This window comes from Culex pipiens, chromosome 3 (assembly GCF_016801865.2).
Source record: "Culex pipiens pallens isolate TS chromosome 3, TS_CPP_V2, whole genome shotgun sequence".
Classification (NCBI taxonomy): Eukaryota; Metazoa; Arthropoda; class Insecta; order Diptera; family Culicidae; genus Culex; species Culex pipiens.
Window position 1 is genome coordinate 152,111,383 of NC_068939.1, and position 14,776 is coordinate 152,126,158.

Consider the following 14,776-nt stretch of genomic DNA (forward strand, 5'->3'; position numbering starts at 1 on the left):
TCTTTTTTGTCTTTTTTGTCTTTTTTGTCTTTTTTGTCTTTTTTTGTCTTTTTTTGTCTTTTTTGTCTTTTTTGTCTTTTTTGTCTATTTTGTCTTTTTTGTCTTTTTTGTCTTTTTTGTCTTTTTTGTCTTTTTTGTCTTTTTTTTTTGTTTTATTGTTGATAACAATTATCTCACAAATGACGTTTGGCGTGTATCTTTCGAAAAAAAATGACAGCAGATATTTTTGCCTGATCATTGTCGGTCTTACCTTAAAGTTTCCACAACTCGTTGATAACGAGCGCAAACGAACCACACAATCACCACGAAATAAATGCATATCGTTGCAATATGTGCATGACCAAGCAGTTGGCACAAGATAAGCTCTAATTTCAGAAATCGTTTGCCGTACATTAAGGGATGACAAATCAATATCAAGGTCCCTGCTACCATCGCGATACCGATCATAAAGATTATCACTGCTCTACGATGTCTTCGATGGTTGAAGCTGAACCCGGTTATTGCGTTAAGCTTTTCATCCATCACATGCAATTCTTCGATTATTGCTTCTAAAGAATCACTCAAGGCAAAATTCAGCACCAGCAAGAGGAGAGGATAGAGCAAGCTAACTGTTTGAAACACGATGCCACTTTTGATTGAGATCTGCGAGTCAAATAGGTTCCAAAAGTCAAAGTCATTGTTCCACACGCCAAGATAGCAATAGTTCGCCGTACAAACAAGAAACTGAACCCAGCAGAGCACCCGCCGGCGGGGGTGTCCGGTGCGCCGCTCGATACAGGGTGACAACCCCAGCACGATAAGAAACAACTGCAACGGACGAAAGGCACACCAAACGGTGGTGTTGGTGCTGGATGCCACCCGGTTGGAAGCCATTTCGCAACTGAGCCGGATTGATGTAACGTCAGACTGTTGACGGCTGTCGATGGGAGTGGCTATAATTTTCCTAATTGATGGCTGATTCATTCGGAATATCTCAGCGTGAATTATGGAATCTGTTTGCGAGTGGAGAAAATTCGGAAAAGAAAATCGATGACTATCGATCTTCGTCCGAGACGTAAACATTTGTTCTGTTTTCATTGTTTCCACATGTTCAGTTACCTTAGTGCACACAGCTCAATCGCTGAAATCGAATCAACACCAACACTCCTATCACCACAAAATTGACACATGTGGCAGCGACATGCAGCAGTAGGGTGTAATATGGTTGTATGGAAAAAAATAAAGTTGTCGAAATTTAGCGAGCACAGCAATTTTTCAGTTCCTTTTGGGGTCCTAAACAACTCCCCAAAGTTTGGGAACGATTGGTTTAGTCCTCACTTTGCGCAAAGCGATTCAATTTTCCATACAAATTTGTATGGGAAAATCCGTTTTTTTGGATTTTGATATTCATAAAATCCACGTTTCACGCTGTACTAAAACCGGATTCATATTCGGATGCTTTGGAAGGTGTTCTACAACTTTCCCGAAGAGAGTATGGTGCTAACTTGCTCCTAAAAAAAGATACAGCGTGTTCAAAACTCGTCTAAAACGTGTTTTTTGCTCGAAAATTACGTTTTAGACGAGTTTTGAGGACGCTGTATCTTCTTTCAGGGACAAGCTAGCACCATACTCTCTTAGGAAAAGTTGTAGAGCACCTTCCAGAGCATCCGAATATGAATCCGGTTTTAGTACAGCGTGAAACTTGGATTTTATAAATATCAAAATCCAAAAAAACGGATTTTCCCATACAAATTTATTTCGAAAATTGAATCGCTTTGCGCAAAGTGAGGACTAAACCAATCGTTCCCAAACTTTGGGGAGTTGTTTAGAACCCCAAAAGGAACTGAAAAATTGCTGTGCTGGAAAATCGATTTTGATATTACACCCTAATGCAGTAGGTTGTACAATATCGTTAAACACTGCATATGCTTAAGCTCGATGCGGTCCGGATGGAGGACATTTTGCTACTGGTTAAAGCGGAAACAAAGCGGAAATAGGTTACCCAGTAGGGTGCCTAGAATAAGAGACTTTTTTCAAAACCTCGCTCCACAAGCTGATTATTGTTCTTGAGCTATTTTAGGACTCTGTGCCAAATATGAGCAAAATCGGTCAACATTTACCCATTGATACTCGGGGGTGAAGTTTGTATGGGAAAAATCGAAAAAAATGTACGGAAAACACAATTTTCTTCCTGTTTTGTCTAAACGGAGCATCCAAATATTCCCAAAAGTGAGATTCTTATTGGAAATTTCATGCTCTAAAACTTTGTAGAACATACAAAAGTTTTAAAACTCGATCCTGAAAAGTTATTAGTGATTTAAAAATGTCATTTTTGTATGAAAAACATTTTTTCACCAACTTCAGGCTTGGGTATCAATGGGTTAATCCGCTCCAATTTCGCTCAAAATTTGCACAGATGCTTAAAATAACCCAAAAAAACCCTTTATCAAATTTTCAGTAAAGTACTTTTTGATTGCAAATTTGATTTTACAGCGAAAAATAATGTTGAAAAATGTTTGAAACCTAAATCTCGATTTTTTGAAAATATCAGTATTGATTCAAAAGCTCATAACTCGGTCAAATATTTTTTGCACAACCTGGAAATTTCTGAAAAGTTTGCCTTTTATGGCCTCTAAAACATAGCAAAATATATAAAAAAAATATTTTTGCAAATCAAGTTTTAGTGACAAAAAGTTAAATTAAAAATCACCAATTTTTTTTACCGTGTTTTATTTAATTCAGTGTAGTCCTTATCTAAACCTACAATTTGCTGAAGACACCAAATCGATCAAAAAATACCTTCAAAAGATACAGATTTTTGAATTTTCATACATCATTTTTGTCCATACAAAAATGCTGCCAAATTTGTATGAAAAATTATATGGACAAACTAATGATGCAAAATGGCTTCTTTGGGCATACTGAAGGCACCAAAAAAGATTAAGCCGGATTAAAAAATACAAAAAATAAAATTAAAAAAAAGATCAATTTCGTAGAGCTGCTCTTTACTAATGACAAATGCAGAGTTTTTGAAATACTTACAGCTACAAAATAATTCAAATACAATCATTGGATGAAATGAATACAGCAAATTTCAACAATTAAGCGAGAGCAGAAAAAAACTGTTCAAAACAACTGCTACTATTGGTAGGAAATTTTTGTTTTCGGATTTTGAGAAAAAAAAGTGTGAGATAAGATCAATTCAATACCGGGATTTTTTTTCACCGTGAACAGATTTTTTACAATTCTTATACAGTCCAGACTCGATTATCCGAAGCCTCGATTATCCGAAGCTTCGATTATCCGAAGCCTCGATTATCCGAAGGTTTGTATGGGACTTCGGATAATCGAATCACGAACAAAAAAAAATCTTATTTTTTTCATTTTCTTGTTTTTAACATAAAATTCGAGTTCTGCGACTCGATTTTAGTCAAATTTGAATTATTGATTGCATATTAAAAATAAAATGCGTTTTTTCAATATTACATCACCACCATTTTGGCCGCCATCTTGAATGTAAAATTTCTAAAATATTTTAGCGTAGTTCAGGGGTCATACCTAAGCTCGACAATCAAAAATTAGACAACCAAAAAATTTTTTTCGTTTTTCGATTATCCGAAGTGAAATTTTTCTGAGGCCTTCGGATAATCGAGTCTGGACTGTATATATGTACAACTTTTTCCAAGATACCAAAACGATCAGAATATTGCAATTCTTTCGAATTTAAACGTATCATTTTTGTATGGGCAGCTGTCAAAATTGTTTGGAGACTTGTATGGGTGAACGTATGACACAAAATGGCTACAAAGTTTGATTTTTTTTTCTTACATACACAGTTAAAAAATAATGTAAATTTGGAAGCTGTAATTTTGGAAGGTTGAATATTACCTCTTTTATGATGTAATTTTACCTCAATTTAGACTGAAAAATTGACATTACACCAGAAAAGTGGTAAAATTACACATTTCCAGAGGTAAAATTACACACTTTTTCTGACATAAAAGATGTACCCCTTCCCAGATGTAATATTACCATGATTTTTTTTCTGTGTAGAAAAAAGAGACTGCGAAAGGTAACCAACAAGTTGATCTGCAACTGTTCGAAGGATACTGAGCTAGAAAAAAAATTATATACAGTCCAGACTCGATTATACGAAAGTCTCTGAAAAACTTCGGATAATCGAAACTTTCTCTTTTTTGATGGTCGAGCATAAGTATGAGCCATATACTACTCTAAAATGATTTAGAGTTTTTAAATCCAAGATGGCGGCCAAAATGGCGGTGAAAACATATTAAAAATTGCTTTTTTTTAATTTAGATGGCAATCAAAACAGAACTCGAATTTGATGTATAAAACAAGAAATTAAAAAATAAGAAAATATGTTTTTTGTTCGTGATTCAATTATCCGAATTCTCATACAAACCTTCGGATATTCGAACTTCGGATAATCGAAACTTCGGATAATCGAGTCTGATCTGAAGATGCACAGAAAAAAAATCATGGTAATATTACATCTGGGAAGGGGTACATCTTTTATGTCAGAAAAAGTGTGTAATTTTACCTCTAGAAATGTGTAACTTTACCACTTTTCTGATATAATGTCACTTTTTCAGTCTTAATTGAGATAAAATTACATCATAAAAGAGGTAATATTCAACCTTCCAAAATTACAGCTTCCAAATTTACATTATTTTTTACCGTGTTTAACAAGACTTTTTGATGTCTTTTTTAGGTGTAATCTAAATTTTAAAGTCCCACAAAAAAAATTAAAAAAAATCAGAAACATACCTCAAAGCTGCGATCAGTTCCTGAAATCTTTGCAGAACAAACATTTCTGTCACTGCAAAGTTTGTGCAAGTTGCAATCACGTGTAGCAAGTTGTACGTAAGCGTCAAGCACGTCATGATTCCCAGCTCCGACAAACCGTTAACGAACGCGTTATAGCTCAACATGAAGCACATGGAGATGACGATGAGACCGAATAAGCCGATTGCAATCCAGCTTTGCTGTCTTCGATAGTTGATCGCTTGTTTGGTAAGGGATTGAAACTGCAAAAAATAGAGTTAAATTTGATTGAAAATTGTTCAGATTCATACCTGAGCATCAAAGTGGTGTAACTTCAGCAACATTCGTTGTGTTTTCGAACTCAGCAAGTAACCCGCCACGATGGCCATCGTTGGTTGGCAAAAGTATACCGTTTGCATCACAATGCCACTCTTGATAGCCACCGGTGAGTTCCACTTGTTCCAGTACCGGTAATCGTAGTTCCACACCATCAGGATGCTACAAACGAGCAAACACGCACAGAACTGAACCCAGATGAAACGGTTTTGACTTGAACCGGTTGAACTGATTTGCAATGAATACGGCTGTAACCCCAGCGGAACTAGAAGAAATCTTAGGGGAAGTATTGCATCGTACAAATTCGATGCAACTAGGATGAACGCCATTTTGCAACTGTTTGACGGTGCATCGATTGCTCACGAAACTGACACGAATCCATTAGCTTAATTGTATGCAACTATCAAATTTCACATCAATTGGTTTGAAAGCACTCACCTCAACGTTTCATCGACTCTGCGGAAGCGCAACGAAACTGCCAACACTGTAACGATTGGGGTGCAGCAGCATGAACGCGTACGAGCACTGCACGTAGAGATTGGTTGCGATTACCAGAAACTGTTCCGGTTTGACGTCAAGGGAACATCCACAAACCACGTGGACACTTTTTTAGAAATCTCAACCCCCCCCCCCCCCCCTCGTGGACAATTGTCCATACAAAAAAAATCTTTTTTGTATGGAGCGTGGACAATCGCCATACCCCCCCCCCCCCCCTAAAGTGTCCACGTGGTTTATGGATGGTCCCCAATCTGACTGTTCAAAAACACTGCTCCCAATGCAAGCAGTAGAAAAGGCGCCAAAAATCCAAACACTATCATCCGGTGTATGAATCTGTCAAACGCTACCAGCGTTCCAGTGTTGCCAGCTTGAGCCAACTCGCGATCCACCGCGTCCAAGATGGTGGTTATTTGGGCAACACTCTCGTACAGTAGCTGTCCAACTGCTACCAAGCCGACGATACTGTACTGTCGGTGAACAATCTCCATGATGAGGATCATCAGTGAGGAGTTGACCACCTGGACAATCGTTTCCCGAAAGGACATTCGCAAGATCGCAACGTAAGCTGTCATGGAAGCGGCTAGTCCAAGGTAGTTCAAGAAGAGGTACAGCGGACGTCGGGCCGTTTTGCGCTCCAGATTGGTGAACAGAGGAATGATTCCGAACAGCTTGCAGCACAGGTTGAAATGCACCAAACAGCTCGCTGCGGTCGGCAAACTTGCCGGCTTGCTTATGTTTTTCAAACGACGCGCCGAAATGTTCATTTTGCTACGCAAAATTTTAAATGCTGCTGAATTAATACCTTAATCGACACTGCTAGTTGATGGAAAGTAACTTCCTGTTGGAACCAATTAGAAGAGTGCAAAAGAAAGGGTGGAGCTCACAACGATTAGATAAACAACTGCTCTGTGAAGAAACGTGGGGCACACATTCTACGTTATTTGTCACGGAGGTCGCACCGCACATATTTACCTCAAAAGTTGATTCACGGCCCGCACTCTAAACAGCACTGCCGACACTGTCAGAATCGCGTTCAACGACAGACACGTGTAGGACAGCAATACGTACAGTGCGCACATCATCACAAACTGCTGGCCCGCGGACATCCAAACGTTGCCATGTATTGCCACAAACCCACCCAGATGGCTAAACAGTGCTCCCAGAAAACCAAAAATTACCAATCGGACCATCACGCGGCGGTATGGCAACAGTGTGTTGCTGCATTTGGGTGTCGATTTGGTGCAACAGTCGTGGAATTTGCTTGATTTTGCGTAAGAGCAGATTGTTGGCGCAGATGGCAACCGTTTGGCCGAAGTAGTATTGGCACTTGATAACTTCAATGACGGAGAGATGTACGGAAGAACCGGTCACCTGGACCATTGTTTCTCTTGAGGAGAGCTTAAAGATGGCGGTGTAGATAGTAAGGAATACGACGAGAGTTAGATAGTTGATAAGCTTTGAAAAGTTAGCCCATTTTTTGAGTTCTGGATTTGGGAACACTGGAGCAGTTCCAAAAAACTTGCAAATCGACGTCGTCGTGCTATCTTGTCGCACCCGCCATTTCGACGTTCCGAGAAAAACGCGTTTTAATGTTTGACCTTGAATAAACAAAAACGAGAGCACGCGATGTAAACAATAACAATCACGTTTTGTTTGGTTGACCATTCTGTGCATTGTCCCGAAGTTTGGTTGAATTTGGTTGCTGGAGTCCCGAGTTATAATTACAAATGTTTACGGTAGTCTAACTTGTACGTGCGTCAAACGCATTCTGACCTGAAATCCCTCTGGCCAGTTGTCGCACTTACATCAATTTTCAGGGAGTGACAAGATAGCACGACAAGATTGAAACTACTTTCATATGAAAAGTGACAAAAAATTTCGGAGCTTTTTTGGTTTTCATTGAATATCTTAGGACTGCAATCAAATTTTGGGGATCTGTGAAGGTCAAAAGATGAGGCATTGTGAGCTGCACAAAATGGCGTTCTTAACTCAATTTGGCCCAAAATGCACGTACGACAAGTTAGCACGACGGCGACGAAATAACAGTAATTCCGTTGAAGCAATTAATTGCAGTTGGTTTGTTTAAGGTGCACAACTATCGTAGATATCGCTGAAACATTTTTAACTATTCCAATGAGAACACTCTTACTTGTATGTCATACTTAGGCTTAGTGATTTTTCACGCTGAAAAATTGCAAATTTCGCGGGGACCTCAATTTCAAAATACCAAATTTCACGGAAATTTCGCGGTTCTATATATATTTTGAAACAAAATGTAGGGCATGCGTTTTCTCATTTATTGAACTGTTTTTTTTATATATATTCGACTAACATAGCTATAAAGTTTTCGCTGATTTATTGAACATCATATCAAAGTAAGATTTTTTCCGACGATTCTGCCCAGTAAAAATATTGTTATGGTTTTCATCTCATTTTTCAAAAACTAAATTGTGTTTTTTAACTTCTATGTGAACCATCCACACAATTAAACAAGACTCAGAAAAAATCTGAAATGTTTTTAAAAGATGATTTTAAAGCTAAAATATACTATTAGTTTTATCATGAATCAAAGAAAGCTTGAATATCTTCTAATTTCTTTAAAAATTATACTTTTAAAATAAAATAGTAGTAAAATTGTTATTACAGCGAATGAAAATATTACTAAATTAAGTTAGTTTCCTTAGAAAAACTGATACACTAATTAGTTCTCTATTGCTCAATATTTTTCTCTTTTCACATTTTATATTCTTATCGCTTGTACGTTCTCAGGGAATAGACTGTTTATGCTGAATGTTTCTTTTGCATGAATCTTTGCTTTTAATTGATTTCTAGAAACAAATCAAATAATTGATGTTATCTTCCGTGTAAAAACTTGATGATTCCGGGAATATGGTTTTAACTTTGAGTGATTTAAAAAGTATTCACAGCATTTACTTCTCAGAAAATGTCATCACAATTTAATGTTAATGTATGTTTTGCTAAAAATTCTTCAAATGAAAATTATTTGAATTTACTTCAGAGGTCTTTATGGATCAAATATTTAATATGTTGTTGTTTCAAAGAATTGATTTGATAAAATTGATAAATTTCACGGGATTTCACGGAAATCTTCAAATTCCACGAATTTCACGCTGTCCGCGAAATCGTGAAAATTCACTAACCCTAGTCATACTTTACAATACTGAAGGGTGTCGGAGTCGGAGTCGACAACAACGCAAATGAACCTCCTGTCCAATCTAATTGATTGAAATGAAATTTAACCTGCATTGTAAACACCGTTTGTAGCGTGCATTACATCCAAGTACCTGACAATCCAGTTGAGTGCTCCATACCGCTTCCAAATCAGCAGCATGACAAACGTTGGCTGCAACCATAGCTGGACGTAGCAGCAAGAGTACACGTACCGAACAATCTTCGACAGCATCCCAATGTGCGCGGTTGCACCACCAACTGTCAAACAATAGTTCACAATGAGCACTCCAACGAAGGGCACTACGAACGACAAACCCTGAACGATACGCAAGAACCGCTGCGAACTAACAAATCCAAACAACTCCCCCCTGAACAAGCTCAGCTTCTGCAACCGATCGCTGCACTGCTCCAGCTGCTGCAGCATCCGCTGAGATCGCTCCAACGAGTAGTACCCAAACAGGGACACAGTGATGCACATCGTATACCGTGCCAGGTAGAAGAAGTCCAGCATCCGATGCACGATAATCGACCCGCTGTTGAGTCGAAAGAACTCCGAGTCTAGCGAGTAGTTCCACAGCAAGTACCCGTAGAACCCAATCGAAGCAAGGATCAACGCACAGTTCAGCAGTCGATAGTGCAGCTTCCGACGGTTTCGACCATCCGTCACCAGCGGGTGCAGTCCGACGCACTTTAGCGGCAAGGTTATCTGCCGGTGGGCGTCCAGCACGTTGGCCACCATTTTTCGATCCGGGTTGGGCGAACGGACGGTGACAACTAAACGCAAACCAACTGGTCCGTTGGCGGATTCTCTAGCTGAGGGCGTGCATTAGAATGTTTACACAGGAAGTGGGCTTGTTTATACTGCGAGGTAATTTTGCGTAAATTGGTGGCCGCAAATAAAGTGTTTAAGCAGCAAGGCGCCCAAGAATAATCTTTTAAGGGAAATATAACAATTTGATAACATTTTTTTTAATTAAATCTGTGACATCCAGCTAGAGGAAAATTTTGTCTTAAAACGGTACTTTTCTCCTATACATCGAGATTTTCGTCGCAAACAATTTAATACACTCAACCCCCGGTGGTTGGTCACTTTTTCGTTTGACACTTTTTTAGTTTGTACCCCGTTGGTTGGTCTAAGTCAAACTAAAAAGTGACGAACTGTCACTTTTCACACGGCGCTCACGCACACTATCAAAACAAACGTTTGGTAGTGTGTGTAAATTCCGTGTAAAAAGGGGATCAAAATAAAAAAGTGACACCGTTCGTTTGACAACAGTTGGTGTCAAACCATCGGGGTTTGAGTGTATCTTTTATTTTATGCGAACATACAATACAGTGCAACTCCAGAATTACCGTTTCCATAGCACGATTCGAAAAAAAAGTTTTTCGATCGGAAAAAAAATTAAATACGACCTTTTTTCTTTGACCGAAATAATTAGACCCGTATTTTTTGTTCGGCTATTAGGATGACCTACGCCTTGTTAGAGTGATTCAAAAAACAGTCATTTGTGTCAGATGAGAGCTCATTTCTCGCGCCTTATCTAAACTGCTTTTGTAAGATTTCTTGGACGCAAGTGAAAGGTAATTAGTTAAGCTTTTAGCGAAAAATAGGACCAAAGATTCTGAAATAGTAGTTAATCCAACAAGTTGCAAAAATAAGATTTTTTCAGCGCGAGTCATACATTTAATATGACACGTGCTGAAAAATAAAGTCAAATATCAAAACATTACTGAAAAGTATTACTTTTCTTTTTTTTTTTTTTTTTGGGAGGGTGATCTAGCCGCACATCGTTGATGTCGAAACCTCTAAACTGGGCCCTCGTCCTGTCACGTCCGTCAGTACTCTTGTCGTACATTAAAACTAGAATCAGATCTGCCAATGAATTAGTACACTTCGACCAAATAAACACTGACGCTGTATGGATCTGACTCTAGAACAAATGCACAGTTGTGTGTTATTCATAAGTCCAAAATGTTCAATTATTCATATAAGTCCAAATTTTCATTTGCGGATAACTACACGCAAACCTGGCGCTTATCAGATCGATCTCTGATAATCGTCTATCAGAGATTCTCTGATAAACTTTTTGGTTTGTGTTCATCCAAGAAAATAACTTTAACGCACACATGAGCACAACATTGTATCGTACACGAGAATTCACCCCGAATTCATCCAAAGATCGTTGCGCCCCAAGTGGCGGATATCGGCATAAGTCGTCATCTCAGATGGGGAGCATTCAGCGATTATGTGAAAAGGGGCATTCAAAAAATACGTTACCCAATTAATTATTTGATAAATAGTTTTTTAATTAATTTTATTTGATTGTTCAATTGTTAAATTGTTTAATTTGTCAAAATGTCAAAATGTCAAAATGTCAAAATGTCAAAATGTCAAAATGTCAAAATGTCAAAATGTCAAAATGTCAAAATGTCAAAATGTCAAAATGTCAAAATGTCAAAATGTCAAAATGTCAAAATGTCAAAATGTCAAAATGTCAAAATGTCAAAATGTCAAAATGTCAAAATGTCAAAATGTCAAAATGTCAAAATGTCAAAATGTCAAAATGTCAAAATGTCAAAATGTCAAAATGTCAAAATGTCAAAATGTCAAAATGTCAAAATGTCAAAATGTCAAAATGTCAAAATGTCAAAATGTCAAAATGTCAAAATGTCAAAATGTCAAAATGTCAAAATGTCAAAATGTCAAAATGTCAAAATGTCAAAATGTCAAAATGTCAAAATGTCAAAATGTCAAAATGTCAAAATGTCAAAATGTCAAAATGTCAAAATGTCAAAATGTCAAAATGTCAAAATGTCAAAATGTCAAAATGTCAAAATGTCAAAATGTCAAAATGTCAAAATGTCAAAATGTCAAAATGTCAAAATGTCAAAATGTCAAAATGTCAAATGTCAAAATGTCAAAATGTCAAAATGTCAAAATGTCAAAATGTCAAAATGTCAAAATGTCAAAATGTCAAAATGTCAAAATGTCAAAATGTCAAAATGTCAAAATGTCAAAATGTCAAAATGTCAAAATGTCAAAATGTCAAAATGTCAAAATGTCAAAATGTCAAAATGTCAAAATATCAAAATATCAAAATGTCAAAATGTCAAAATGTCAAAATGTCAAAATGTCAAAATGTCAAAATGTCAAAATGTCAAAATGTCAAAATGTCAAAATGTCAAAATGTCAAAATGTCAAAATGTCAAAATGTCAAAATGTCAAAATGTCAAAATGTCAAAATGTCAAAATGTCAAAATGTCAAAATGTCAAAATGTCAAAATGTCAAAATGTCAAAATGTCAAAATGTCAAAATGTCAAAATGTCAAAATGTCAAAATGTCAAAATGTCAAAATGTCAAATTGTCAAATTGTCAAATTGTCAAATTGTCAAATTGTCAAATTGTCAAATTGTCAAATTGTCAAATTGTCAAATTGTCAAATTGTCAAATTGTCAAATTGTCAAATTGTTAAATTGTCAAATTGTCAAATTGTCAAATTGTCAAATTGTCAAATTGTCAAATTGTCAAATTGTCAAATTGTCAAATTGTCAAATTGTCAAATTGTCAAATTGTCAAATTGTCAAATTGTCAAATTGTCAAATTGTCAAATTGTCGAAAAATGTTATGCAACCCACATAGTCATGAACTATATAACTACTTTATGACAAATAGTTACTCAACTATTTATCAAATGGTCTCTACTATTCATTAAATTGTAACCCAACTATATATGTACGATATATCAAACCATTAATTCCATTCCCAAAATAGTTTTGGTCGATTTTACTATATGAGAAATTAGTTGTTAGGCAGAAAACTATATGAGGTTTTCATACATATGTAAATATTTTTATAAACTTGGATTTTACGTCAAATAGTCATTGCCCAAAAAATTGACTATTCCCTATATAGTTTCTGAAAAACTACTTTACCGACACTACTTTGCCGACACTTTAAAAAAGACCGCAAAAATGAACCCTACAATTGTTGTGATAACTACTTCGGATATAATCAAATTTGATTTTTAAGTTCTATCGATAGTTGGTGAATGTTTACCGCCATTATATGTGATGTTATTTACGTTGCTGCCGAACTGCTGCCGCCTTATCCGATTGATCTATATCTGTTGGTGGTTTTTCAGTGGTTTTGGTGACATGTTGTGTTAGAAGGGAGCAAGCTCGGGGGCAAGTATTTTTCGATAAGTCCAAGTAGTCCAAACAATTGACTCATTTTATAGTGAACAGTAATAGTCTACCATGTAGTACACATATTTTTGGTGTATGGTAAGAACAGCATGCCTACTTTTTCTGGAATAGTGAAAGTCAATTTCATGAGCCCTCGTAACATTTTTCTTCTTTTGGGGAGTTTTCTGATAATCTGAGGAGAAGTGGGGGTGTTGAAGGTTCTCTATCATCCAGAGGAATCGACTGTGATCAATTTACTTGATAAAAGTTGAAATTTTTGTACCAATCGTTTAACATATAGTTGGATTATATAACAAACTGTAATTGTACTCCATACTGTTGAAATATTGTTTGAACTATTTGGACTTATAGAAATTTTTAATTCAAAATAGTATGGTGTATAGTAATTTTACTTCATGTAAGTTGACAAATTATTTGGATTATACAAACTTATCGAAAAAAATGTGGCCGCCATCAATTGTGTTCTACTATAGCATTTATAGTAGGTTTTTAGTTCTTACAGGTTCTGACTATAAAAATCTAAAATCTGTGGAATTTTGCTATATTGTTCTCAATAAAGTTGATAAATTGTTTGAACTATTTGGACTTGTACATTTTTTCGTTGAGTCACGTTGTCTAAACAATCCGAACTGTTTAGTGTAAGGTTATTGTACCCCAAATAGTTCAAAAATAGTTAGAATCATTAGATTTACTTCAATAAAGCCGCGGATTTTCCCTGCCAGCTTTTTGCATCTTCTCAGCTGTTAGATCCTGATAAACGAAAGTGTACAGTGTAAAATATAAGAAAAATAAATGATCGAAAACTGTTTCATCGTCTGATTTCATTCCCCCGAAACAAGATTTCCTCCTTACTAATGCAAATTCACTAGTGTAGTGGTGTGCGTGCGTTTTTTTTACAGGAACGACGCTAGCGCTGCCCAAGCGGCGAGATTTGGCAACAAAACTTTTGCTAAAAGTTCACCAACACAATCAAAGAATTCATCTGTCAAATCTGCCCGCGTGAACCTCATGAACTTTATCAGAGAATGTCTGATAAAGCTTTGACGGAGAATTCTCTGATAGAGACGCTCTATCAGAGAATCTCCGATAAATTTACCGAGTATTTCGGTCAATTTGACCGAAGTCTGGGTTGCGTGTACCTAACTTGAATTGAATACAAGATTTAAAGCAAGCTATCCGAAAGCTACTCTTATCTCAAATCCCCGACATTTTAATTAATAGCCAAAAAAACGTTTCTTGTAAAACCTGTCTGGCTTCTTTAAAAAAAAAAACAAAAAAAAAAAGAATAACATCATGATCATATTTTACAAGTCGTGAATTGAAATAGAGACGACGATTGACGATTTGATCGTCAAAATTACAGTAGATCCTCGATTCGCAACAATGGTCGATACAATCATAATCCGACAACCGTTAGTTCAACAGATCAACGAACATAGTCCGATATCATTTCACTATTGATTGATCGAGACTCTACGGAAATTTTGCCAAATCATAATGGTTTTTATGCTACTTGAATGAAAATCACCGAGTCTGATAGAATTACTAAATTCACTGTTACTAATTTTGTCCCTAAATAACTAAAGTATTAAAAGTTGATATTTATTGTTAAAATCCTAAATTCTACAAAAACTAAATTTTAAAAAACCCGCATCCTAACCTGACACCCACATTAAGATAGGGAAAAATCACATATGTTCATTGTACAAATGTGATATTTCCACTATCGGAGAACCTCCTTGTCTCGATGACAGCTTTCCGGCCATCGATTAAGCCCTG

The 14,776-nt window shown here is 36.5% G+C and overlaps 1 protein-coding gene across 1 annotated transcript in view; it reads right to left on the reverse strand.

Moving 5' to 3' along the window:
* LOC120427304 (uncharacterized) overlaps positions 1 to 14,776 on the reverse strand; it is a 92,827-nt gene that overhangs the window by 64,474 nt on the left and 13,577 nt on the right. The window lies entirely within an intron of this gene.